The 27,038-nt window shown below is 44.3% G+C and overlaps 1 long non-coding RNA gene across 1 annotated transcript in view; it reads right to left on the bottom strand.

Annotated features, from left to right (window-relative positions):
• The window catches only part of LOC118935983 (uncharacterized), a 292,406-nt gene that overhangs the window by 195,384 nt on the left and 69,984 nt on the right, over window positions 1-27,038 (bottom strand). Inside the window, exon 3 of the long non-coding RNA XR_008995389.1 lies at window positions 22,485-22,598. This is a non-coding gene — a long non-coding RNA (uncharacterized LOC118935983). The remainder of the gene's footprint in view (window positions 1-22,484; window positions 22,599-27,038) is intronic.

The following is a 27,038-nucleotide window of genomic DNA, read 5'->3' as shown; positions in this document are numbered from 1 at the left end:
GTGTGGTTAAAGGATCCCACTGGAGCAAGTGACATTGCGATCAGGAATAAATGTATGCTTGGCTTTTCTCTGTGGTCCCCCTTTCTGGCACAGAGCTCCTAAACCCTTGGGATTCCCAGTGAGGACAGTCACCAGGGAGTCTGTTGTTATGGGAATCAGGTGGTTTAGGATGGGGGTCGGCTGCCAGGGGAACCAACGTGTACTAGAGGGTGGCACTACAACCCCACCCCTACCTCCAGAGGAGACGGACAGCAGGCTGCGTTCAATCCCCAGCAGCCGGTGGTTTCATTGTCATGCATTAAGTCAGAAACTCTCCAAATACCCAAGAGGACAGGGTTTGGAGAGCTTCCAGGCTGGTGAACGCATGGAGACGGGGAGGTGGCAGCCTGCCGAGGGCACGGAAGCTCCAGCCCCTCTCCCGGTGCCCTCGGCCTGTCTTCCGCATGGCTGGGTCTGAGTCACCTCCTTTAGACACCAGCCGGTGGTCCGGTTAGGAAATGTCTCCCCCAGTCCTGTGAGCAGCTCTGACAAATGAATCAAACCCAAGCTGGGGGTTGCTGGGACCTCTACTCTGTCATCATGGGTTCCAAGGAAATTTCTTTTTAATTTTTTAATAGAATTAGAGACCAGAGATGTTGAAATGAATATGCTAATGTTGAGTCAACTAGGTTTTCTACTGGGCTGGGGATCAAGAGGTGATTCACCCTAATTAAGCCTAAATGGGACAAGAAAGAATTTTGGGGTCTCTAACAACTACTTCGCTATTGTTTGGGAGGAAGAAATCCCTTCTACTCCTTAAGGTTTTTCTAGCTGATTCAAGAATCTAATTGACAGGAGACAGATGGGCAGGAGAAAAAACAGAACAAAACAAGGTTTAATGACATACGTGCAGGGACGCCAAAGACAGCTTCCAAAGAGAGTCAGGGAGAATGACATCTGTCTGTCATCCCGAACCCAGAAGAAGGCAGAAGGGGTCTGAGACTCCAAAGAAAAGGGAAGCAAGTCTCAAGAATATGAAAAAAGTAAATGTTTGATGATTAGATATTCCCAGGGCCACAGTAACAATGAGGGGGCACAGAGAGGAATTTTAACAGACTTAGCCACAGCCCTCCCCGTCTACCACCCCTAGTTTACATTATAACACAGCTGTCCTGGAGCAGGCCCCCCATCTAATGTCTGTCTATGCAGTTGAGGGGGGTGAGACCAAAGTTTCCACCTGAGTCTTTGGGGCCTTGATTGCTCTCAACTCTGAAATACAATCTGCGCGGCACAATGGCACATCTTTGGGGGGGGGCCTGCTCTGGGTCCCTACACTACACTGTTACCTACCATTTACAGAGTTGAAAATTAGAAAATGAATGTGTGCTCTGTGGTGGGCAATGCATACTTTTCTTTAAAGCATGTTTTCCTATAATTCTTCATTCCTAAACCCAGTTCCCAGGGAAACTCATTGTTTCACATTTGATTTTTGTTAAACCCAGCGCTGTTTTCCTTCTGAATAACATGTGACTCTACAGTTAAACTCACTTATTTTTCATACATGACACAGAACATAAACACACGAATGTGCATTACCCCCTTCAAAAAGTGTCATTTACTAAAAATAAGCGACACAGAACATAAACACACAAATGTGCATTACCCCCTTCAAAAAGTGATCAGCCTTTGACACTTTTAAGAGCAATGCAAAGGCTCAAGATATGCTTTGAAATCTTGGGTTCAGGATTATCCTCAAAGCCTGCCACAAATTTACTTGGAATAACCTCGTCTGTGGCCAATCAACTGTTTTCTCACATTCTAGTTCATTTTCTGGAGCAACCAAAACAAGTGGTGGGCAAGTTTAGCAAATAAGGGAGCTGAAGAACAACATTAAGAATTTAAAAACGAGGAGAACCATGGGGGTAGACAAGGAGGTAATGGTGTAGGAGAACCATTGCCTACTTTTGAACCACATCCACCCATTGCATTTCTCCAAAAATATTGGATGTTTGCACAGAGTTGCGAGTGAATAAAAAAATTAAGCACTATCACGTATGATCACTGTAATTCATAAAACAAAGAATGTGTAGGCAAGTTTCCTGCTTCCATAGGAACCTAGGCCTGGGTTTGCTTAGACGGTGTTGCTTCTCTGATCCTGGTTCTGCAGGGCTCTGTGACTTACATTCCTGCTGAGTGATTTTCCAGGTCTGCAAAAATCCAAGTGACTATGAATAATGCATGATAATTCTTGGGTGTAGGCATGCAAATTCTGCCCCTTGGAAACTCCACTGACGTCCCCCCTCAACAAAATGAGAAGCGTGTTTTGCCTTTGCTCATTCATTGCCATGTTTTTGACCTGCAAGTAGGATTGTTCTTTGAAGCTGTAACACCTTCCCAGTGGTCCGCCCATCACGGTTGAGTCACGTGCCATCTTGAACACTTGTTCATTTTATAGCTGAGAGTCGTGATCTTACCATTCCTTTGAAAAGTATCCTTTCAAAGACACTTTCCATAGGTTGAACTTATTTCTAAGGAAAAAAAAAAAAAACCTTCCCAAAGAAGATTTATTGACAAACTTATACTTAGCTAGTTCCCCCTAGAGATGTATTTCAAATTTTCGCTGAAAACAATGGCAAGATAAAACTCTGTTTTATGATGTTGCTCCCTTGTCTCTGTAGAAGTTTGTCAGTTTCCTGACCTTTCTGGTTTCCTGCGGTGCAAACTCAAAACAGAGCTGGAATGTCAAGCTTGTTATAAATCTCTTTTAAAAATGGATAATGCTCGTCGGCAACACCGTTTTGTTTTGTTTTGGTCTCTGAGTCCTGCCTCCCTGTTGACGGGGTTCAGGACAGACTATCCTAAAATATGGCACGTTGCCACATTCGTTGTAAAGAGGAAAGAGTTTGAGCAAACGGTGGAAGCAGAAAGGTCACCCTGACCTGCTCTGCTTCCTTGTCCTTCTTCCCTGAAACAAATCCTAAAACCCTCATGTGAAGGGTACCCTTCTGGTACCAGAGACAGGGAACTGGGGGGCCAAATCTGTACAAACAAACTTTGTAATAACTAACTCAGAACTCCCTACTTCTTTACCACTTACTACGCATGGTCCAAACCCTTGTGTTTTGTCAATTCTTCACCAATTGCTCATTCCTTTTTTTAAGGGAATTAGAGCTGCCTGCGGGCACTTCTCTGGGTCTTCATTCTGCTGTGACGGCTCTCCTGTGCATGTAAAAACTCAATAAAATGGGGGTGCTTTTCTCCTGCCGCCGTGTGTTCTGACCACTCAGCATTCAGATCCCGCCACAGACCCAGAAAGGATGGAGGAGGATTTTCTCCTCCCCCGACTCTGGAATAAGAATATTCCGAGAAGCCAGAGCACTTGTCATCATATCGTCCTTGTCTTTCCCATCAAGGACGCAGTAAAAAAAAAATCTGGCAATGGCTGGCCAGGAGCCACAGGGAGGGCGTTTCTGGATGGAGACCTAAATCATTGTTTTGCTCTCGTCAAACTCACTATTAAGTGCCTCTTTTTCTCCTCACTTCCTTCCACTCTTTGCATTCATGACTCCACATTTTTGTATTTTTACTGGAACTCTTCCTTCTATGCTACCTTTGAATATCTGTGCATGAACAATGACCTTTACTGCCAGATTCACTGCAGAGCCCTGAACACGTTATTTTCTTCCTCAGTGTATCTCCGTGCACGAAGGTATCTTTCCTTGGTTCAGGACTGAAATAATGGTATATGCTGCACACTTCTAAATACTCTGAATTGTCTTTTTCCCATCTGCCACCCCAGGCTAGCTGGACTCATGTTTTCATTCTTTGCCACAAGTCACTCAAAGACAGGGACTCCCCAGGATGCACAAGTCGTGGCCGGTCATCTTGGGGGCTTTCCTCTGAGTCAGCCTCCTATGCTTGCTACAAAATCAGACATTGTCTTACAGATTCTGTGGCATGCTGACTATGATGGAGGAAGTTTGTGCCTTGAGCAAAATGCCCATTTGATTTTGAAAGTCATCTTTCTTTTTACCTCCCCTGGAAGGCTGAATGAAGTTGCAGAGAGTTCTAATGAGGTAATTTACAGGTGATGGCGAAATAAGGCTCCTGGAACACCTGGCTTCCTCTGTCCGTTTTCTTTTTTTTTAACTTCTCCTGGCAGCTGATTTCCTTTATTCTCAGTAGAGTTAACTCAGTCATTTGGTGTCACAGCCTGAATGTTTGTCCCTCCTACAAATTCACAGGTGGAATCCTGACGCCCAGTGTGATGGTATTAGGAGGTGATCAGATCATGAGGGTGGAGCCCTCGGGAATGGGATTAGTGCCCTTAAAACGACACCCCAGAGACCCTCCTCTATAACGACACCCCAGAGACCCTCCTCTCCCATTGCTCCATGTGAGGACACACTGAGAAGATGCCATCTGTGACAGGAAGTGGGTGTCACCAGACCCTGAATCTGCCGGTGCCTTCATCCTGGCCTCTGGCCTCCCGAACTAGGAGAAATGCACTCTCTTGTATAGGCCAGCCAGTGCATGGTATTTGGGGTAGACCCGTCTAAACTAAGATACTGAGATTCAGAAGAGAGCTGCCTCACAACTTTTGGGAGGATGGGATATTCAACTTGTTTCCATGCTTGGGGAGTCTTCATTGGGCATTTAGGATATTGAGTGAAGCTTGTAGGTCCTACTATGACTCAGGAATGAGAATCAACAGTATAGATGGTGGAGCTGGAGATTCAAGAAGGACCATAAACATTTCTACTCAAATACTTTTGTTCTGAATGAATTCATTAAAGCTTAGACATTGACAGGCTTCCCACAGGTCACAGAGGGAGTGGGTTAGGGGTGGACCAGCTCTCAGAATCCCAGCCCGCTGCATTCTCCATTCACATTCTGTCCACTACTTATGGACAATGACCCCATATACTGCCACGACTAGATAGCCAGGCAGTGTTAAGCAACAACGTTGGAAACTATAGAGAAAACATAATCCAATTGTTGTATGAAACGACAGCGTGCCTGCACTGGGGACTCTCTGAGAACAGTTCTAGCCTGTGAACTTCAAGAAAGACAGGAAAGCGACTGAAAATCAGCCCTAAGTCAACAACATCCCCACAGGAGCCACTTCATAAGATCCCCATACAGCGATCAACGTGAGGAGGGTCGGAGCAGAAGGAAGGTACGAGGGTGGTGTTCCGTGAGGACAGACGGAAAAGAGGAGAACATGGCAATGGCCTTCCCGCAGCTGGGGCCCCCCCAGTTCGCTTCTGTAAACTCAGCCTCACCTCAACAGGGGCCCTACACCTGGTCCACCGACACCGACTTCCAGGCCTACCGTTGCAGGCCAGCCCTCCCCTGCATTCTGCCAGACTTCTGTTACCATGCCAGCCATGGGAATTCTGCCTTGTGTGTGAGCCTAGTTCCCAGCTCTGTTCCACACCCGGTTAACAATGGAAGCCCTGGCCTGTTCCGCATGCTCCAGATCTTCCTTTGCAAACCTGCCTAGTCCCCCAGTGTCTCCAAGACCGGGACTTTGCTCTGTGCTTGCTGACGTTTTACCGCTGAAGTCCTCCTTACGAAGCACAGGCCGTCCTGGCCCCCCCAGATTGCTTGTGGAGATGCTCAAGGCTGAATCCGTTCCCTCTGCCCGGCTGCCCCCAGAGTACCTGATGGAGGAGGTCTGGCTTCGAGCTGAGAATCCGCACTTCTGAGAAGCTCCCGGGAGATGCTTATGCAGCTAGCGTACGGCCACACCTGGAGAGGCACAAGGCTGACAGGCAGCACAGAGTCACTGGTCACGATTTCTGCCGTCTGTTCTCACTGGATTCAAATGCTTCATCTGTGTCAGCGTCCAATGACAGGCTAACCAGTTGGCAGTTCAGAGCCTCTTGGCTGCTACTTTTTATCTCCTACTCCTGCCATGCCAATGTCATGTTTTCCTCCAGATCCAGCTTCTGAAAAATGCTACTTCCTTCTCCTCCTTCCTTCTCTTGCCAATGCTCCTAAAAGCACTGGCTCCTGGGCAGTGTCCCCAGGCCTGGGGCTGAGGGATCAACAGTTTGGAAAGCACACAGTTCAGTGCCTCCTCACCCACCACATGTTCGTCACTCGCCGCACACTGTGGCTCTGAGACTGTCTTTCCTGACGAGGGCATCTGCCCTTGTGAGGTGCAGAAGCTTGGTCCAATTTTGCAGCTTTCCTGATTGGCAAATGGAGTTCCCCAGAGGTTAATTAGCTCCCCTAATATCTCCAGTTGGCCACGGTATTGAAATTAGCGACGTGGGGTGAGTAATTGGCACTCTTGTGCTGGGATGGCCCGTCAGTTGTCCTCTATTTAAGCCATAATTGACATTTTCTGCGTTACTCTTAAACTCATTATCGTTGCACATTAGAACGGAGCCCATGCACTTATCGTAGACTTTGATAAATATGTTTACTTACAGAAATTCAACAGGTGGACAATCTTAAGCTAACTGGGTCAACGGCCGTTTAGAACTTTGAATTCACAGCAGCGCTTTCTGTCTGCAGGTGTGCAAAGAAAGGCTGCCCTTTAAGGATAGATATTGCAGGAGGGAATGCAGCCCTCATGGGAAAGGCAGTCTGTGACTGTGCATGAGGGAAGCGTGGGACGGGGTGGCACCTCCCGGACAAGCCCCTTTACCTGGAATAAGACAGACATTCAGACTGGCTGGCTCTCAGCAAATGATATGGGTGGAGAAGCCCAGAGAGAGAGAGAAAGTGAGAATTCTCCTTTTAAACCTAATTTTTATTCTTCCAGAAACTGGACCTAACAGTTTCAGGGTCACACAAACTCATCTCTCATTCAGCAAAACGTAGCACTTCGCCCTCTCCCCAGGCCCAGCTGTGGGTTTTTTTCTCTCCCCAAATGCACCCAATATGTCGTCAGGGCAAAATGCCCTGTTTAAGGAGGGGACCACATCTGTTTCAGTTTCGTTCTTTGGATCTATTTTAGTAGCATCCTCATTGTGTCACAATAACCCACTGAGATATAAGACAAATAAAAAATTCCTGCAAAGAGGAACATGTTGTGGGTGGTTTCCCGATGCTGGTCTAACAAATTGCCCAGCCTCAGGGGCGTAAGACAGCAAAATGTATTATTGTATAGCTCTGCAAGTCAGAGGTCACAAGGGGGTCTCAGTGGGCTGTGCTCCCCACTACTTTATTCATGAAAGTGTCTCAACTTGTGAAACTAAACATCTACCTGCGTCCAAAGTTTTCTCCTATAATTGAAAGAGCGCACTCCTGAACTATGTATTTTAGCTTTTTCTCTGATCTTCACTTAGCCATTTCCCAAGGTGAGATGCTATTTATATACCCCCAGCTCATCTTAAAAGTACTTCTTCTGATGTTGCTAAAGAAAATAACAAGCCCCAAATACCAGCAGAAGAGTGCAAATATTAGCCTGCTGTTGATATTCAACTGTTTTTGACCTACAAAAAAAAAGTGATTTCATGAAATCCCACCAAGAAATAATTCACTACCTGAGAATTTTGTTTACATTGTCCTTTCGGATGAGAATGTGCATTGAGAGAGATGAGTGATGGGTATTTTTGTTTCATTGTCTACAGTGGTTTATACTGAATAGAGGGAGTATTGATTCATTCACTGATTCTTTCAAGAAGATGTATGAATATTTATTGTGTGTCTTTAAATGTGCTGCACTGTGCGGGTGCAAAATAGGATGAAACCCAGTCTCTGCCCTCAAGGAAGTATTCAGTGTGGTCTGGTTCTGGAACGTTCTCCAAGAAGTAGTCATCTCAAGAAAATGAGCGTCATTCCACACTTCTTGGCCACTGGCGCTATGGAGTTCTTGTTATGGCCTTGGGGTAAGGAGTTTAAGAGTCCATAGAAGGTATTGTTCGGTTTCTTTTTTGTTTTCAGTTAAGGATAAGGAAGTTAGGACAGTAGGAAGAAGTCAGGCTGGACATAAAGAAGAGCTTCCTAGGGATAAAGCATGTTCTTCTCTGAAAACACAAGATGTCTGTTTTTCCAGGAGAGGGTTCGTTCGTCTCTGTGAGGACGCTTTTTGAGCACAGGCAAGAGGCAATCACATCTCAAGGAGGGTTTTTGTGTTGTTGTTGTGGAGTTCTGGGATTCTCCTCCAAAGCGTCACATTTTCCGTGCCCCATCCCACCGGGGAGAAATAAAGAGATGGAATAGAGCCCTTTCACAGCTTTGATTAACTTTACACGGAAGGACGGGATGCTGTATTTGGAAGGCGACCGTGGGTTCTGTAAAGTGATGAGTGTATTTGGTGGCGCCATACAGAATAACGACCCTGCTACAGAGAATGGTTAAGGGACGGCCCAGTGTCCGCAGCTTTTCATTTTGGGGGGGAATAAAAAGGTGTAATAATGATTATTACATGTTATCATGGGATTTCGTGGCTGCCTAACTGTGTTTGGCTTTTCCAGGATTAGCACTCTGGGCCGTGATTGCGATTCCTTCTGATTGCACAGCACGCCGTGGTCACGCTGCGACTTGATTCCTTCGGAGCACCGGCCTCTGCATTCTCTTTGGGCTGATTTGAAGGTAATGAAGGAATCTATATTTAGGTATTTTGCAGAGGTTTTTATTTTTGGCTAAATGTTAAGTATACATTCTCCTGTCGTAAATACCACTGACAGCAAAGGAGTAGAATGGGTTTTTTGGGAGCAAGAACTCGAAACCTGACTTGAATTTAATGAGCGTCATCCTATCGCCACCGCACAACCAGGTCTGGATGCTGATGAAGGATGGATTGAGAGATGGACTGGATTCGTCAATGTCTATGCAAATGCTGTCAAGTATTTGATGGATAGGCAATACCTTTGGGGTTCCCCCACTCGTATTTTGGGCAGCAGAAATTTCTGTACAAACAGAGGCGTCCTTGGAAAGCATAAGCAATCGCAACGTCCTAACAGAGCACAGGTATAGCCCTGCTTTGGCACGTATACAGGGCCATAGGGAATGCACACTTTTATAATCTGAATCCTTGCTTCTACTCCACGTCCCTGTTTGAGTTCTCTCCTTGTCATCACCTAACTTCTGTATTGTGTTCACTGTAAGTAAACATTGCTTTGCTTATTGTTTTACATATATATGGTTTATGTGTGTTTCTAAGCCACCATAAAGCCTCTGTGGAAAAAAGAGAAGGGATGGATAGATGGGTAGATGAGTGGGTGTATGTATGAAGGGATGGATGGGGGATGACTGAGTGGATGGGTGGATAGCAGAGATCCTAGAAGGGCAGACGGATGGATGGATATATCCATGGACAGATGCAAGGATAAATGGGTGGATGAATGAGTGGATGGGTGGATAGCAAGGCAAGGGATGTGTGGGTGGATGGATGGATGGATAGATGGATAAATGGGTGGATGAATGAATGACAGAATGGGCAGTAAAACTGAAAGACCACAGTCCGTGACAGCAAACCTTTCAAGGACCTGCTCTGTTCTGCACAATATCAGTTGTCCTGTCCTTTGTCCCCATCACTGCTGACATGACAGTTGTTCTGGCTGAGTTCTTCATTCCTCAGTTCTCAAGTCCTTTCTCGTTCCTCAACCACCCTTTCTCTGAGAAACCTTTTTTCTCATGCCCTCCTCTCTTAGCAGAATTTAGACACCTCCTTTTCCTATGCCCAGAGCATCTTCAACAGAGTGGAGAGCTCACGCTGTACCCTTTGTGATCTTCTTTATGTCTTAACCAAGAGCCCAGCTGTCTGAGGCCCCTGTTCTGTCTTGTCCTGGGAATCCTAGGGCTCGGCATGGCATTCTGCACATTGCAATGACAGAATAGTAGCATGCATTGAGTTCCTATGATCTACTAAGTCTCTCATATGTATTTCACAGGCACTGACATCTAATCCTCACAGTTGTGGGTAAATGGATGCATGGAGGAATACAATTTCGGTTAGTGGTTCCTCTTCCCAAGTGACCTCCACATTCCCCGTCCTTCCAAATTTAATTCCTTCCTTTGAGTGATGTGATTCTAACTAACAGAATACAGCAGAGATGATGGAGGTCATGTCTGTGATTAGGTCACCCAAGACAGCGGCTTCTGTGTTTCTAGCAGAAGTCTTTCTGGCTTTGGAACCAAGAAGCAGCCATAGGGAGAGATCCACAATGGAGGGACAGTGCCAGGTTATAGCCGCCAAGGAACGGAGACTCGCCAAGGAACCTGCGAGGGACTGCAAACCGCTAACAGTCACGTGCGCTTGGAAGCAAATCCTTCTGGGCCAACCCTCAGGGTGGACCCCCCGTCCTGGCTGGCATCCTGATGGCAGCCTTGTGAGAGAGCCTGCAGCAGGAAACCCATCTGAGCCACACTGGGAGGCCTGGCCTGCAGCACCCGTGTGACGATCAGGGCGTGTTGTCTTAAGCCAATGACTTTGCAGTAATGCATTATGTGGCAAGAGGTGACTACGTACAAGGAGCTTGAAGTCCTTGGCTTGGAACCATGAGAACGTCAGACCCAAGATACTGACAAAAATTAGATGCAGATTCTGCGAGCTTCTTTTCCCATCACCTGACCTCATGCTAACTGGACCTGAGATCATGAAGTTACGTTTGTAAATGTATGACTTAAAAGTATAGGGAGAGCAGAATGGACAGATGGATGGATGAATATATCCATGGACAGATGCAAGGATAAATGAGTGGATGAATGAGAGGATGGGTGGATAGTTTACTTGCAGGAAAATGAGCTGAGCAGTTTGGAGCCATCCTCCAGGGCTCAGTGGCTTTCTGCACACGGGTGCGTTGCTTTGTGTGAACACAGGTGTATATATAACTCCATAATGGATGCATTTATTGACGGTGGCTAGTCTGCTAGCTAGGATGGTGTTTTATCGGGGTGCCTGGCATCCCCTGGTGAATGCCAGTCTGCCCCCTGTGCACAGGTGCATGGATGTAGGGGCAATAATGTGTGGTCACCAATGATATGAAAGTTCATTAGGCACACAGTCAACAGCAGAAGCATTTCCCAAGGCGAAGGGCTCCAGTGGCATCTGCAGTGAAAGGACAGCTAGAGGGGAGGGAGAGACTGGGTTTTATCGTGGTTAGGGGCTAGGACCAGGGGTGGGGGGCCCTGCATGCATAAGTTAGGATTTTCGTGGCTTGAACATCCTCACCACCTTCAAGGGAAGCAGCTTCTGGTGTTTTTTATTGGTTTGTCCAGCTGTAGAACAAAAGGGAGAGAGGGGAGGATTTTTATGATTCCCAGGATCCCGGAGATACTAAAATAAGGGGAGCAGCACGGACTTCTGGTCATTATCAATGACTCAGAGTCGCTGTGTTGCTGATCAGATTCCCAAGCCTTCTTTCAAAATCCTGATCTCTTCCGACATGAACTGTGTATAAAGAACTGTTTGCCCCACATATACCAACAGTTGTCCCATAAATGTAAACTGCCAGGAAAAGCCAGCAGGCAATAGAGAGGAGAGAAGCTTAACACATTTATTTGAAGCTAATCGCTTACTTTACTCAAGGGCTGGCCAGCTGCAAAGGTCAGTGGGGCAGCTTTGACAGCATTTGCTGAACTTTAATCTTTACTTAGGGAAACCCCATGATTCCCTGGGAATGTTGCCTATGTAAAGGCCGTAACATATGGGCCATTTGCAGAGACATATGTTTGAGTATTGAGCCCTCAGGCAAAACTTCCACAAAGTCCTCTCTGGCTCCTCTTTCAATTTCCAGGGAACAGATCTGCAGCAGGAAAGCCACTCCCCGTCCTCCCTTGTCCCCAGGGTAGGGTCTATGCGGTTACCAAGACCTTTCTCTCTGATGCTCTGTTCCCATCAGAAACAGGAAGTAATGACAGTCAATCCAGGCACTTGGCTCACATTGCAAAGAACCCTTTTTTTCCATTGATTAAGTGCATGGACAACTTGCTCTATTGCCTTTGGCCCTAGAAGATCAACCATCTGTTCCACAGAGTTGCAGGTGTAAAGCAAGAGTCAGGGAGCTTCAGGCAGAAGTGAGGGTGGAGATGGGCTTTGGCAAGAAAGGGACACGGCCTCACATGGGCCACTGCACGCCTGGTGGTGCCAAGCTGGCTTCTCGGCTCTTCTCTCAGGGCACAGGAAGGTGACTGCGCACACTGTTTCCCGCCGGACGCAGAAGAGCCCCTGCAGCTGTGTGTGATGGGGCTGCCACATCATTTTTTATTACCCCCTTCCAGCCAAAACACACCAGTACCTGAGTCCTCATGAGGGTCATCGAAATACCACGGAGCAGCCAGAGGTCTCCAAAGGTTGTAGGTTGTCAGTAGGGAGCCAGGTGGAGAAGGGGCGCTGGCACAGGGACAGAGGGCAGCAGGACGTCCGGAAGCCAGTGTGCACGCCCTGCACAGACCCAGCCCTAGATGCTCCCAACCCGAGGGACACCCTTGGGCATCTTTGTGTAGCTGGGCCTCTCACCCAGATGTGACGATGTGGTCCCCAAAGAAGCCATGGATATAATTACAGCACAGTAGCTTTCTGAGCATCACTTTCTCCTTGGAAATCAAAAATATCCATATAGCTTCCGCCACATGTGTTAGACCCGAAAGAAAGTGCTGCTAATAGGACAGATATGGTCCCTCCCAACAGGGGATGGCAAGGTAAGCGTACACACTCCCGAGCCTCACCAGGGCAACCTAGAGGGTCTTGGGTGAACACGGAGAAAGGGGATATTCCGGGACCAGAGAGACCAGAATGTCTGCCACGAGAAATAGGCATTCTGCACATTGCACATCTTGAACACCCCTGCTCACACACCAGCGTTGCAACCTGCTTGAACGCAGGTCATTCTGCAAGGTCTGTCTGTGCTGACAGGTACACTGCAATGCAGGCCTGAAGGTGAATCTGAGCCCTCGATTAAGTCACACGTGCCCCTCAGCCTGGAAGCACCGTCTGCACAGCTCAGATCTGCTCACCTGAGTGTTTCCCCAAAAGGTTCCGCGCTACAGGAAGGGGCCGGCTGCCGTCGATGAGGATACGGCCTGGATATGTTGGGTAAATGCCTCGGGCAGCTACACTAGGTAACACGCGCCTCATTTTTGGCAGCCTGCCTGATCAGGGGGCAAGGTGAAAGGTGCCTTTCTCCAGAAGCAAAAGCACACGGGTGGGGGGCAAAGACCCATTATCTGGATGTTATCAGCTGCGAAGAGGTGGTGGGAAAACTCTCTCTCTTCGGTATGGATTTAGAATGAGCCATGTCTGAGGTTCCATGTCAAGTCCTGTGTTGTTCCGCTGGGAAAGGGGGCAGAGCTGTCTCTCGTGATGGTGCACAACTGGGGAAGCCCGAGGGTACTCTGATGGCCAGCAAGGACCCCGGGTCGGGCGCCACCCAACTCCCTCTTCTTCCATGGCCTCTGCTTGTTGGGGGAGCAGAGAGGGGAGGGCAGGAAGATGATCTGAGAATGAGATCTACCATCTAGAATGTCTTCCCTAAAGAAGGTGGGGAATCTACGTGTGATGGAAGGAGAAAATGGTCTTCCAAGGAACCCGAATCTACAGATAGGGGAAATGTTAAGCACTGGTGTTGTTTCCTTGGAATTGAGCGGCAACGATAGGAAGCCTGTGGTTTTAAAGCCTTCTCTCCTGCTTACAGTTCCCTGTGACTGTATGCTTCCCAGCGCACGTGGCAGCTCACAAACTACTGACAAGAACTAACACGATAATACACGTAGCAACAATCCAATAAATACTGCTCATTGTTACAGAGCAGCAAGGGAGGAAATTGCACAGCTACACACAGCAGCTTTTGTGGTGAATGGTGGGAAATGTAGAATTGGCAGCCACCTTGCACAGTCTAATCCTTTCTGTTGATCCTGTGGGGGGAGAGTATCCTCTCCAGGGGGCCCTAGGGATCCCGAGCTTCGGGTAAAGACCAGCCGCGAGGGAAGTGATGAATGATACCTGTCAGAGCTACAAGCAGCGGACATCTCTGTTCTTAGGGGGCAGTGATGAGGTGGCACTTGTATATTTCTGTTGCCAACACAAAATGCCCAGTGCACTGTGGTAGACACAGGGGAAACCCCTGCCTTTCTGGAACAAGTGGACAAAGGCAAGCCCTGGGAGTGGAGAGCATGACGTTCTCTGTCACGGGTACCAATTAGTTTCCAGCTCCGTCTTACCCTTCTAAGTACTGTGACTTCTAATTTACAGAGAAGGAAACTGAGCCTCAGGGCATATATGCGGCTTTCTCCAGGACACGCTGCTGCCTAGCTTTTCTTTGTAACTGAGGTGAGAAGAGAGTTGTTGTGTCCTACACATGACTGAGTTTTGCTGCTTTAAATGTTGACTCAACTTTTTTTTTTCTCTTATCAAATGAGTCTTAGTACTTGGACTTAACAAATCTTAATCATCTTTCCACATAGATAGTGACCACACCAGAAGGGGTCAAGATTTCATTATATGGGTCACTGGTGAACCACGGTGTTGTATTTTTGCAATAACGTTAAGATTGTATGTCAACTATGCTTCGATAAAAATAAAAGTATTCATACTGACATTTTTCAAAGTCGTGCATCTATGTGGCCTCTAATGCTCTGTGAAAACGAGTTAATTCTAAGGTCTGTCTGGGAAGAAATCAAGAGAATGGGAAATGTAGGATGTTTTAGGAACAAGCGTTACAATAAGAAATCATGTGATGTGCAGGGAGAGTGGACATTGGAAGGTGGCCTCACAGAGTCCCGAACGGTCCATTTGGCGAAAAATGTCAACATCATTTCCTGCACCGACTCTCCAGGGGGAAATAATTGAATTTGTCACTGTGAACAGACATTAAATACTAGCCTTTTTTGCATTTTCTTTTCCCTTTAGTGTTTCTGTTAAGAAAAAGCTAGTGAGTTTCGGTGATTCTTTTGAATTAAGAGGCCAAAAGAAGAAAAGTACCAAATTGTAAACAAATGTCTTCATGACTGAAACCTGCCTAGGGAAATCAGGATGCCTTTGTCTCCCGCTTTACCCTCACCCCCACGTTAGCTGCAGATCACCTGGCATGCTCCGTTTCACAAATCTTAACACAGACACGGGCGAGCTGAAAATCAGCCCACATGTAAAGCAGCCTGCAGAAACCCCTAGCTGTAGCCTTTTAATATTAACTAAAGCTAAAATGAAGAGAACACTCCAATTGGGTGTGGGGTCGGGGGGAGAATCTCATCAAGTTTTGGTCTATCTTTGATTTGAAAGGAAAGCGAGTCTTTACTGTTCTCAAAACCAACCCTTCAGTCCTGAATGTGGATGTTCACAGGTAACTGCTCAATCAAGGAACATTAAAAAGTTAATATTAACTTCCTGTTCATGTATGACATACTGTGCAAAAAGCACAGACACCATGTCTGTATATGGAATGAATGATTACAAAGCAGATGCACTCATGTAACCGCCATCCACGTCAAAAAACCAAACGTTACGTGCATCTTGAAAGCATCTTTCCAGCCCGTCCCAGTAGTTACCACGCTTTATGCCAAAAATAACTGCTTCCCTGAATTCTAACACCATTGATTTGCTTGTTTTTGAACTCTGTGTAAATGGAGTCACATCGTATTTCTTATTCTGTATAGCTTCTTTCACTGAACATGATTGATCCGTGTTGCATGGCATAGCAGTTGATTCATTTTTCACTTCTGTATAACAGCCTGTTGTGTGAGGGCCCCTCATTTATTTATTCATCCCACTGTTGAGGAGCATTTTAGGTTCTTTCCTGTTCTTGGCTTTAACGGCTAGTAATGCTCTGCACATTCTTGAACAAATGTTTTGGAGCACTTATGTACTCATTTTCCATCAAGACTGGAACTTGGTATATCTAGAGTTAGCTTGTCATGGACTGAAATGGAATAGAAAATCACCAAGTAATTTTCCAAAGGACTGTACGAATTTACACCCCACTGGCCATGTACGTGACTTGAAGTCACTCTGTATCTTTGCTCACACGTGGTGATGTCAGAATTGTAGCTCATTGTAGACATTTTGCTGGTTGGGTAGAGGCCTCCCGTTGCTGTTTGAATGTAAGATCTCCTGCTGCTGAATGAAGCCGAGTGTTATGTTCATAGGTGCACTGGGCATTCGGATGTCCAAAATAGGATGCGCTGCTGCAAACCTGTTGCCCACGTTTCGACTGTTACGTTGTTATTTCTTGATTTGTAGTCCTGTCTATCTACAGGAAATGAAATTTTGGCTGCTTTTAAATGCTGTAAATATGATCTCCAAGTTGGTACCTTGCCTTTCTTCTCTGGAGGCTGTCTTTTGTCTAATTTATCAGTCCTTTATTTTACCGGTAGTGTCTTTTTAATGCCCAGTTACAGACACTTTTGAAAACTCTGGATGTTGACGGCTCTCTGATGTCTTCGGGCTTTTTGATTGTTCGTTTTCCTTTGCTGTCAGCAGGGTGCATTGTCTGAGATCAGCTAGAAAGCTGTTACTGCAAGCAGACCTTTAATCAAATAGTAGTTTGATTAAACTACAGTGGTTTTTCAAGTCTTTCCTTGATTTTTTTAAATGAAAGCACCTCATTTTCCTTTTGTATTTAAGTAAACCACCTGAATGTAATTCTTCTCTTCATGTTTTGCCCTCTAAAATAAGTAAAATATACTTTACAAATGGAAGCCATATCAGTCACTTATAGTTTAGTACGATTCAGTTATGGAATACATCTAGTTTCCCATTATATTAGGAATATAAATACAATGAGACAAAAAAAATCACTGTGTACCTATTCAGGTAGGAAGAGGAGATGAAAAAGAGAAATTGGAGAAAATGGAAGGTCTTTTTAGCCCACTTGGATAATGGGCAAATTGTCAGATCTTGCAATATATTGGCAGGTAGAAAAGGATGTCATGATTTATTTTATAGCAGTGTGAGTATTACAGGTAAGACAATTAGAATAATGAATACAACAACAATTAGGTAAGTTCTAGTCGTCATTAAATACTGGCAGGTGAGTTTGCCCATGTCCCTCAGAATTTGTCTGCATGTACCTTAGTAACTTTGTTTCCAGATGAACAAAACCCTTCTACAGAGTTTGACTCTAGCATAGATTATTCATTTAGAAAATGATATATACTGGTAATTGGTTGCATTTATTTTAAACTGTAAATATGCCTTTGCTTATATCCCTCTTATCTTAGAGAAAACGAATCTCGGTTCTATGTAACTTTACTGGTCATATTCCGTTTGGGCATCTGTTGTGCCACTCTTAGCCCTACTGTTTTCGTAGATTTTCACTCAAATAAAATGTTCTTTAATAAAGGAGATATGACAAGTATTATATTCTTTATTTGACCTAAATGAATAAACCTAGGCAAACGAAGCATACATTGTTAATTCAAGCTTACAGCTACGTCTCAACACCAGTCCTGGGCTACATTCCTGAAGGCATGACGTCTTTCAAAATGTGTGTGTTTTGTTGTTGTTTTTTAATGTGTGCTACAAAGAAACTCAGGTATTTGAAATTTAGGTCAGATAAAAAGAAATTGATCCACTTTTGCTCCGGCACAGAATAAAATGTGTAGCAAGTCTAACAAATTGATTTATGGTGACTAATGGGCAAGATGAATGTAGAGATGGGATAAGAGATTTCTCATCCTTCATCTCTGTTCAAACCTAGAAGTGCAAGTTTAATGTGGTCCTTTAGGGCTGTGGTTACAGATGCACAGCCATACAGGAGGTTTACATGCCTGACAAGAATTTCCCATTTAAGGCCAGCATGTGCACCTGGAGACTTTATTCTTTAAATTAGGCCTGAAATGAACTTGACTCCCAACCTCACCACTGAATGTTATTTAAAAAAAAGCAGTGGATATTGGCAGAGTAGAAATGGCAGAGGTGGTAGAGATGAATCCAGTGACAGATCTGCCTTTAAATAAACCGGAAATAATCATGTAAGACAAACACAGCGGTACATCTTATCTACTGCATCCCTCCTCTAGAGAAATCCCTGTTATGTACTTGCAGCTTTAAATGAATCTTAGAGACTTAAGTTACAACGGGTGTCTTTGCATCCACCCGACTCAAGCTCTCTTTGTGTCTGCCGGCAGACAGGGCAGTTAGTTTCCCAGGCAATCGGGTGGGGTTTCCCAGTGTCATCACAGGGAAAGTAATAAGCACGGGCATCTGGGACGTCATGCTCAGATGGGTGAGCAAAGTCCCCTCTCTAGGAACTCTAGCTCTTCTGGTTGATTTATTTCTACTTGGGGAACTTCTAACCCCAGGATGTATTAAGGAAACTCAGTGGAAATAGAGAAAGAAGCACACACATGTGAGGAAGAACTCAGAAAATAGATGCCACGGGCCCACATGAATCAAAATGTTTGCAATCTTGCCCTGGAAAACATCAAGAGGAATGTGACAGAGCCCAGGCCAGGGGAGGGAACTGCCCGGGGCCATGAGGGTGGGCGGGAAGGACCTGGATCCTTGGAGAGGCGGCTTCAGGAGCCGGTACCGCTGGTTGTGTGTGGAGCTTGCTGCTGTGCTGTCAGGACGGAGGCGATAACCCAACCGAGCCGGAGACACACTGTCCTGGGTGTCAGGGAGGGGGGCTGATCAGGTGGCTTTCTATAAGTTGGGAAGATGAAATGATTCAAAACTATCTAACATGTTCATCGTCAACCAACCAAGCAGTGTCTTTTTGGCGGGGACCATGTTTAGTCCTGGGAGATGAGGGACAATAATTGCAAGTTACAAAATGACATGGCGTGCAACGGGGAGATGGAAGACCAGATTAATACAACACTGGATCTTGCCACTTAGAAGCAACGATTAAAAATAGACGTACAATTCATTCCATCACTAGGTATTCATTATCTGAAGCATGTGCCTTGTTTGATAGAAATATTGATGAGGGCTTTCATGCAGTCCCTTAAAACCTAAGTCTCTAAAACTTAGTTTTCCTTGAGTCCTGTTTAATAGGAGTTTTAAAGAAAAGTAATGTTGGTGGCTGAAAAGGGAATACAGTGTTCTGCTCCACATCCCAGCACTTTCTGAAATGTGTAAAACTATGTGGGTGGTTTTTTTTCTTTTTTTCAGGTCTAGACAGTTTTGAAGCATCAGTGCCTTCTATATTACAGTCTCCTGGAAATCTCTTAATAGTGAAAACAATCTTTTAAAACTCCAACGATAATTCTGTTTCTAAAACACCTACCATGTGCCAGGAAATTAGTTATGCACTTTCTAAGGAATCTCGCTTATTTATTTAAACTTCAAGACGATGCTGCAGGCACAGATGATTGGCTGTGTTTACAGGAGAGGAATCCAAAGAGGGGATCGTCTAAGGTTTCCAAACTTCCAGGAAAGAGGCTGAACATCTGAACTCTGTCTTATTCAAACACCAGAGGTCTTGCTACTTATCTGCCTGGAATAGATTCATAAACAGGTGCTCAACAAATGCACAGGGTGATTGCCCCGATCCTTGTTCCTTTGTCCTCATGTTAACACAAACCCAGGGTGACATTTACTGATGGTGGCTGACAGGTCACAGTCGCAAAGCATGGTCCTCCAACATGGACATACGTCAGAATCATTCCATTCAGCGTCCCAAGGTTTTTTCTGTAGAGAGCCTGATGATAAATATTTCTGATCCTGGGGTCCATACAGCCTCAGACACAACTATTGAACATTGCGGTTGTAAATGTTAAAGCTGCCATCGGTCATCTGACATGGACGGGTGTGGCTGTGTCCCCATAAAACTGTATCCATGGACACTAAGGTCCACATGGCTTCCATGTGTTGCAGACTCTGATTCTTCTTTAGATTTGTTTGTTTGTTTCCCAATGACTTAAACATGTAAAGACCCTTCTTACTCCATGACTATAAAAAGGCAGATTGTGGGTCAGATCTGGGCCGATGCACATCGTTTCCAGACCCTGACCTCAAGGGTTTATTTAAGACACGGAGGCTGGGCTGCACTGTCGGGTTTCTCATGCAGTAGAACTAGAGGGTGGCTCAAGAATTGCGCTGCTGCCAAGCTTTGATGTGGTGCCCCCATCAGGAACCACCCCCCTAGGTCGTGGGTGAAGACTAAGAAGTCAACAATGAATAGCCCGTAGCCAAGTCTCCCTCAAAGGAGCGCCTCTGCTTCTGTCATCTCCCTGAGTGCTGGTGCTACCCAGAAACAAACCCGTGGTCAACATCTGCACGTTTAGATCTTTACAGGAAAATCTGAACTTTTGACTATTCTTGAAAAATGCAAAAAATGGGCAATGTAGACCCCGCATTCCTGCATGGCCACCCTGGCAGTCAGGTGCTGAGGTCCCTGTGAAGAGAGCCTTGCAGAGTAAATCCTTTGGGCTGTTTATTTAGCAGCCCCTGAATCTGCCTCCCAATTCCTGACCTACATTCATAGGCAAAGAATGCTCCGGCTGACGTCAGAAAACTTGCATGTAAATAACATCTAATTTGTGTGGGGCTCTGAGCCATATACCATATATATATGAGTGATATGCCTTGTATGTATGAACTCACATGTACACATACACACACAAACATATGTATATGCATACATATGATTAATGGTATAAAAATATGTAATTTCACTAATTTATACATTGATCACTGAAGTAGACATCACTGTTTCTGTTTTCTGGGTACAAAAAGAGAATTGCAAAGGCCAAACAAATTGCCCAAATTTACACAGCCAACAAGAAAGAAACACTACTGACCACCAGATCAGTCTGACCCTAAATTACATGATGTCTTTTCTGTATATGAAGCCTGTCTCCTCTCAAGCACAAAGAAATACTTTCTCCAGCATACGCTGCGGACAAGCATGAAAGTTTTGCGCCCCTCCTCTTGTGGGTGCAGCAAAATTATTTAGCAGATTATTTACTAGATACACGTATCAAATTTTATAAATTTTGAATCACTTAGAGTCTCATGGTGTTTTAAAATGCAGCAACAGCTTTTCTAAAAAATGCTTTCCTTTGCAAATCTACCATAGTTTATCCCCTGACACATAATTGCATGCCAATCAATTTTGATTCTCTGCTCTTCAACAAGCAATATTTGTTTAAAATATCTCTGATTTGATTCTTCAACGAAAAAGCCATGTGTTGAATAGGAGAATCAGAATGTGTTCTTGTGAAAGATAGGCTGTGCTATTTCGAATTGATGTTGGACACAGGTTCAAGGGTTAGATGTCAAAAGCACTTCAGAGATTCATTAGCTTCCGCATTGCTAGGAAAAGAGGAGTTGCAGAAATGAGGCTTTTGAAATTATGCTGTTAATGCACAGAAAAATTGGCATGATTAACAATTGTTTTAATCCATATGGTGTTATATATATATACACTAACATATGCATACTGCTGTATACTATATATATATAATTTATATAACTATAGGTTTATATATAATATATGTGGATTATAAGGCCATATATGTTAGGTGCACTTTGTGTGCGTGTTTGTGTATACATACACACACATATTCATATATATTTACACACCTGTATGTTTATATATATATATATATATATATAACAAAGAATATATTTGACATTGCATTTTCATGATATGTGGATTAAAACTATGATAAATATATTGATGTATATACAGTTATTATGTATATGATCTATATATATCATGTATGTATAATATATACAACATACAAACTATATAATATGTAGTATATTATATATATAGTACTATACATTGATTGTATATCACAACTGTTTTAATCCACATTATAAAAGTGCATCTGAAATATGTTCTTTGTAATATACATAATATATATAACATAGTATAACTATTATGTATGAACACACACACACACAGACACACACACACACAAGTACCCCTAACATACACTGTTTTTAATCTCCATACATATTACAAAGCAAAGTGTTGGGGACTCTTGCATAATATCATGTGGATTAAAATAATTGCTGACCATGCCAACTTTTCCGTAAATATATACATTATACAGACACACACGTGTATGCAACGTTCCTGTTGGGATTTATAGAGATGATGGAAACCATAATTCCTGGAAGCTACTACTCTATATTCAGAGATACTCAATAAACTAGTTAGAGGTGTGTTTGCCCATTATGATCTCGCAGTGTGTGTGTGTGTGTGTGCGCGTGTGTGCGTGCACGCCATCTCTCTGTGACCCCCACAGCCGTTCGCACTGCAGCCCCAGTGGCAGGCCTGTCTCTCCAGCCAGGATTTCCCAGCTGCCGACGGTCAGTAGGCGCTGACCCCACAGCTCAGCCAACGAGTGGGCTGCTCCTCAGAGAAGGGGTGACTATGAGTTATGAAGACACCCTGGGCCACAAACAACCCAAAACTTGCAATAAAGCCTCTTAATTCTGAGAATCTGTCACTTTGATTAGAAAAAAAAAAGGAGCACTTCATTTCTATAAATGAATCTAAAAGTCAGGAACACCATCTGGGAGAAAACGAAAGATTTAAAGCAAAAGGTAAAATCAGTCTGATTTACAGGTCTGTTTAAAACCAGCACTTGAAGTTGTGCCAATGTCTCTGTTTTCGCGTTTTCCCCCTTCACAGAGAGCACTTACTTACTCATGCTTGGAGGTCAGTTTCTTCAGGGAGCTGACAGATCAAAGCATGAAGGCATTTTTTCCAGGGATCCTGTCATCCCATATTGTCGACTCCACTCCAGCTCATCATGTCTGTCTGTAAAAGAACAGGAAACTGCTCTGAGGGGGTGCAAAAGGAGGTATTACCATGTAAAATGAAGGGAGTGAAAAAATAAATAAACAATGAACTAGAGAGAATGGCAGGCAGACCGCGGAGAAGGGGGATGATTACTTTGAATTAAGAAAATCGTCCATGGTGCTTCCATGATTCCATATAATTTCTCTTTTATCTCATCTTTGAAGGGATTTTTGTCTATTGCATGGAAATGATATTCTTTTTTTTCAGTTTCCAGGGTGGTGGATGTTCTTAGGTACAGGGACAAATGATTGCAAAGGGATTCTTTGTAGTAACAAATGATTGCAAATGGTTTCTTTGTAAGGCAGAGTGTTATTGGAGTGATGGCTCAGAAGTGGTGGAAAAACAAAGATTTTAGAAAATTGAAATAGGCTGATGTGGAGAAAAACACACTTAAGTTCACAACGTCCAAGTTATCTATAATAATGGGGTGTTCTTCAAGGACCAAAGCCCTGTCTTTTGAAAAGGAAATTTTAAACTTTTGCTCTAAATGCATAAATACTGAAAATAACTAGGCTTTCATCTGAACCTCGGAAAGTGCACACCAGACATTTTTAGGTGTTACAAGACCAACGTCCATCACTGAAAATGCTAATTATTTTTGACTTTGGTGCATTTAAACACGCAGGACGATGTTCACTTCACCCGCTGATCTACCCTCAAGGGTCCCACCAGCTCACTGCATGGCGCAAAATGCCCCATTCCACACGCAGACCATCCCCTGGGTTACTTGATCCTGACATGGAAATGACAAAAGCCCGTGGCTAAGCTGAATGTATTGCATGCACACTCATTATATTGTTTTAATTTTTAGTTTTCTTTTGTTGATGCCGGAGAAGATGGGGTATATGACATTGATGCTTTGCAAAATACCGACACCTCTGTGACAGCGAAGGTCATGGTTAATTTTTGTAAATGCATCCTGTGTTCCAAGCACAAAGATTCTCTGTGGGTGGAAAATTCCATGTGCATCTCATGACACATCGTTATTCACTGTATTGATCAGAACGTAATGCCTCCTCTTCTTTCTCTTCTAACAGTTTGATCTCCAAGTTCTGGCTAAAATCGCTATATACAAATCTCTCCTTTAAGGTTTGCCAGTTTTGTTTGATACATGTTGACGCTACGGTGTTGGGTTGCATATGTTTTTATGATAGACAAACTTACTTATTCTATTTTTGTTACATAGAGTAGAGCATTTTTCATTAGAGCATCAGTATTATCCCTTCATTATAACATGTTCAATCACAATTTTGTGAAGTCAAATAGTAAAATTGCTATCCCAGAGCAAATACTTCCCTAGAAAGGACACAAGAAGGATTAAACATAAAGAAAAAAAAAATGGGAAATTGGATTTCGTTAAAGTTAAAATTCTTTGCTCAACAAAGGATGTGGTTAATAAATTAAAGTCAGCCAGGGATTGAAAGAAAACATTTGCATTACATTTACATATCGAAAGATCTGTATCCAGAAATATCAAAAGCTAAAGAAATGAATAAAGCGAAAAGCAAACCATTAAAAAAAGAGCAAAAGCCAAAGACACTTCACTAAAAAAGAAAACAAATGGCCAATAAGCACATTGAAGGTACTCAAGATGATTAGTTAGAGGGAAATACAAATTCACGTCCCCAAAAGATAACACTTTCTGCCAATGCAAACACTGGAACAGTCCCCCATAATTCCCTATGGAGTGGAAGTCTCCTTTGAAAGTGAAATAAATTTTTTTAATGAAATAAAGCTAAGAAAAATGTATCAGCATATCTGCATGAAATGAAATGCTAATATATATTCCTCAGGCTGAAGAGAAGTGACACCAGGTAGAAACGTGGATTTTTTTTTAACTAGGACATTGCATTATTTGTGTCGTCCTGCACCCCCACCCCCAAATTCATAGGTTGGAGTCCTAACCCTCAGGACCTCGGGATGTGACTGTATTGGGAGATGGGGTCTTTAAAGAGGGGATTTAGGTAAAATGAGGTCAGTAGGGTGGGCCCTGATCCCATAGGAGTAGTGTCCTTATAGGAAGAGGTCAGGACACAGACACACACAGAGGGGGACGCCCCCATGAGGACCCAGGAGAAGACAGTCCACACGCCCAGGATGGGGGCTCCGGAGGACCAGCCCTGCCCACACCTGGACTCCAGCCTCCAGGACAGGGGGCGTGTAATGTTTGTTGTGTAAGCTGCCCCATCTGTGGTCCTGTGTTACGACATCTGTAGCAAACAAATGCAACTGTTGACATATTAAACAACGTGCCTGAATCCTAAAACCATTATGTTACACAGAAAACCACCAACAAGTGCACTCTAGATTCCCACTTATGTGAATTTCGAGAACAGGCAAAATGAGTCAATGGTGAGGACTGCAGTGTGTTGATGGGCATAAGGTCTGAGCGCCTGTGGGGGTGACATAGGCTGTATCTTGATCTGGCTTGTGCTTATGCAGGGTCATACGATCTTCAAAACTCATGGAGCTGAAAACTCACAATCTCTTATTTAGCTTAATAAGAAAAAATATCAAGATGAGAACACAAAGATGAACGCTTCTCTGTAACCAGAGCCCTAACATGAGCAGTTTTTTCCAACTAAACAGGTGTTGGCCATGGGAGTTCTAGCAGCATGCTACCTTAGGATAGTTGGTCATTGTGTTTTCCATTACATTTGCACCCCCAGAATATTCTGAGGTCCCTAAAACAGGCCTTCATGAGCAGGCAAGCAAACGTCCGGGTCAAAGGAATACAACCAGCACAACAAATAAGAATAATGACAAAGAAAACCCATGAATTCCCAGAACAGTCTTAGAAGATAACTCTGAAGAGGCACTTCAAAACCCTATTTGCATGCCAAATTCCTAGAGCTAATCAAACAATTTCCTCAGAATTAAGTTTTTGCAAAGGTTCACCATCATCATTGCCTTGACTTTATCTAATGGAAATCATGGGTCTGCATTTGCAGGCTGTGCAAAAGTTTTCTCCCTACCTTCTCTCACACTTGCAATGTTTCTCATTGCTTTGATCAAAAACACTACATGTTTCTTCAAAATCTAAGAGATCGGCATTGCCTCAATTGGTGAGACAAGGCTGAGACTTAGCACTAGACACCTTTGCATGCATTGACTCATTTATTCCTGAATTCATTCTTTCTTTCTTCTGCTGGAGTCATCAGTAGAGAGCCAGTAATTTAACGAATTGAGTACCATTTGTGACAGGCACCCCGTTAGGCAGAAGAGATACAGGTGGGAAGAGAATGCAAAACTCTTTGCCCTAAATGAGAACAAGCTTGCCTTTTAGTTTGAGAGAAGACAAAAAAAAAAGTAAAAAGAAGGCAATTTTAAAAAGTAATGAGGCAGAACATATTGTACGTTAAGTAGTGATCAGTGTAAACATCAAGTGGGCAATACTGATTGGGGTGGGATGGGATTGCTATTTTAGATATGGGCCTAAGGAATGCTCCCAGTACTAAACTTACATCTTTTTTTACTATTCGGCACACACTGCCTAAAGCATCTTGTAGATATCAATATATTCGCTCACAAGAGAACTGTATGAAATAGACTCCTTGCTACTGATGTTTCCCTTAACCATATACACAAGTGTGCATGTGGAAAGATGCATCCTAAATGGAACAGATGCTAACTGTCCTTTCCACCTCACCCGTTCCCCTGAAGTGTTAGGAACTTCAGAATTTGGGGTTCATGAACACAACTCAAAGGGGGGGGTTGCCCTGACATGGAACATTCTGTCTGTACTTGGATTTAGGGCATCTGGCATTGGAGACAGGGAACTGTATTCTTAAAAGTACTTGGAATGACGCAGATCCCAGATGGAGTGGCTGCGTTGGGGGGATGCATGGGGAGCCAGACACAACGGTGCGCCACCAGATCGCCTAGGTGTGTGGCCATTGGCAATACTCCCTGTGATTCTTCTGTGCAGGCCCAGCCTGCCTGCCTTCATTTCTTTTGGGCTGGCAGGTACACACAGCCTTGTTACAGTTTTCAGAAAAGCTCTGGTGACCCGGCTGGGATGGTCTGCAGAGATGTGCAATGTAAACAGATCGCTGGGGGCACACTTGCATTTTTTCCCATGGTGCTTGACCACCACGAGCCCTGCTCTGAAATCCACAGGGGGCTGATCAATCTGGAAAGTCTGCAGATGGGCACCGTGGGGCCCTCATAGGGTGGGATGGGGATGTGCCCTTTGAGGTCTGCTCCTCAAACAGGCCTAGGGGCTTGGGGACATCATGAAAGGTTTAGGCACTTGCTGCATCCTCTGAACACCCAGCCCATTGTCTAAGAAGTGTTGTCAGGTTCGTCACTGTGTGCAGGGAGTTGGAAAACTCATTAAATGGGCATGTCGGAGCCTCCTGGAGGCCCTGCCACAGGGCACACACAGATTCAGCAGGT

Source organism: Manis pentadactyla, chromosome Y (genome assembly GCF_030020395.1).
Source record: "Manis pentadactyla isolate mManPen7 chromosome Y, mManPen7.hap1, whole genome shotgun sequence".
NCBI classification, from domain to species: Eukaryota; Metazoa; Chordata; class Mammalia; order Pholidota; family Manidae; genus Manis; species Manis pentadactyla.
Note: the sequence above shows the minus strand (reverse complement) of the source record. Positions and strands in the feature narration are given on the sequence as shown.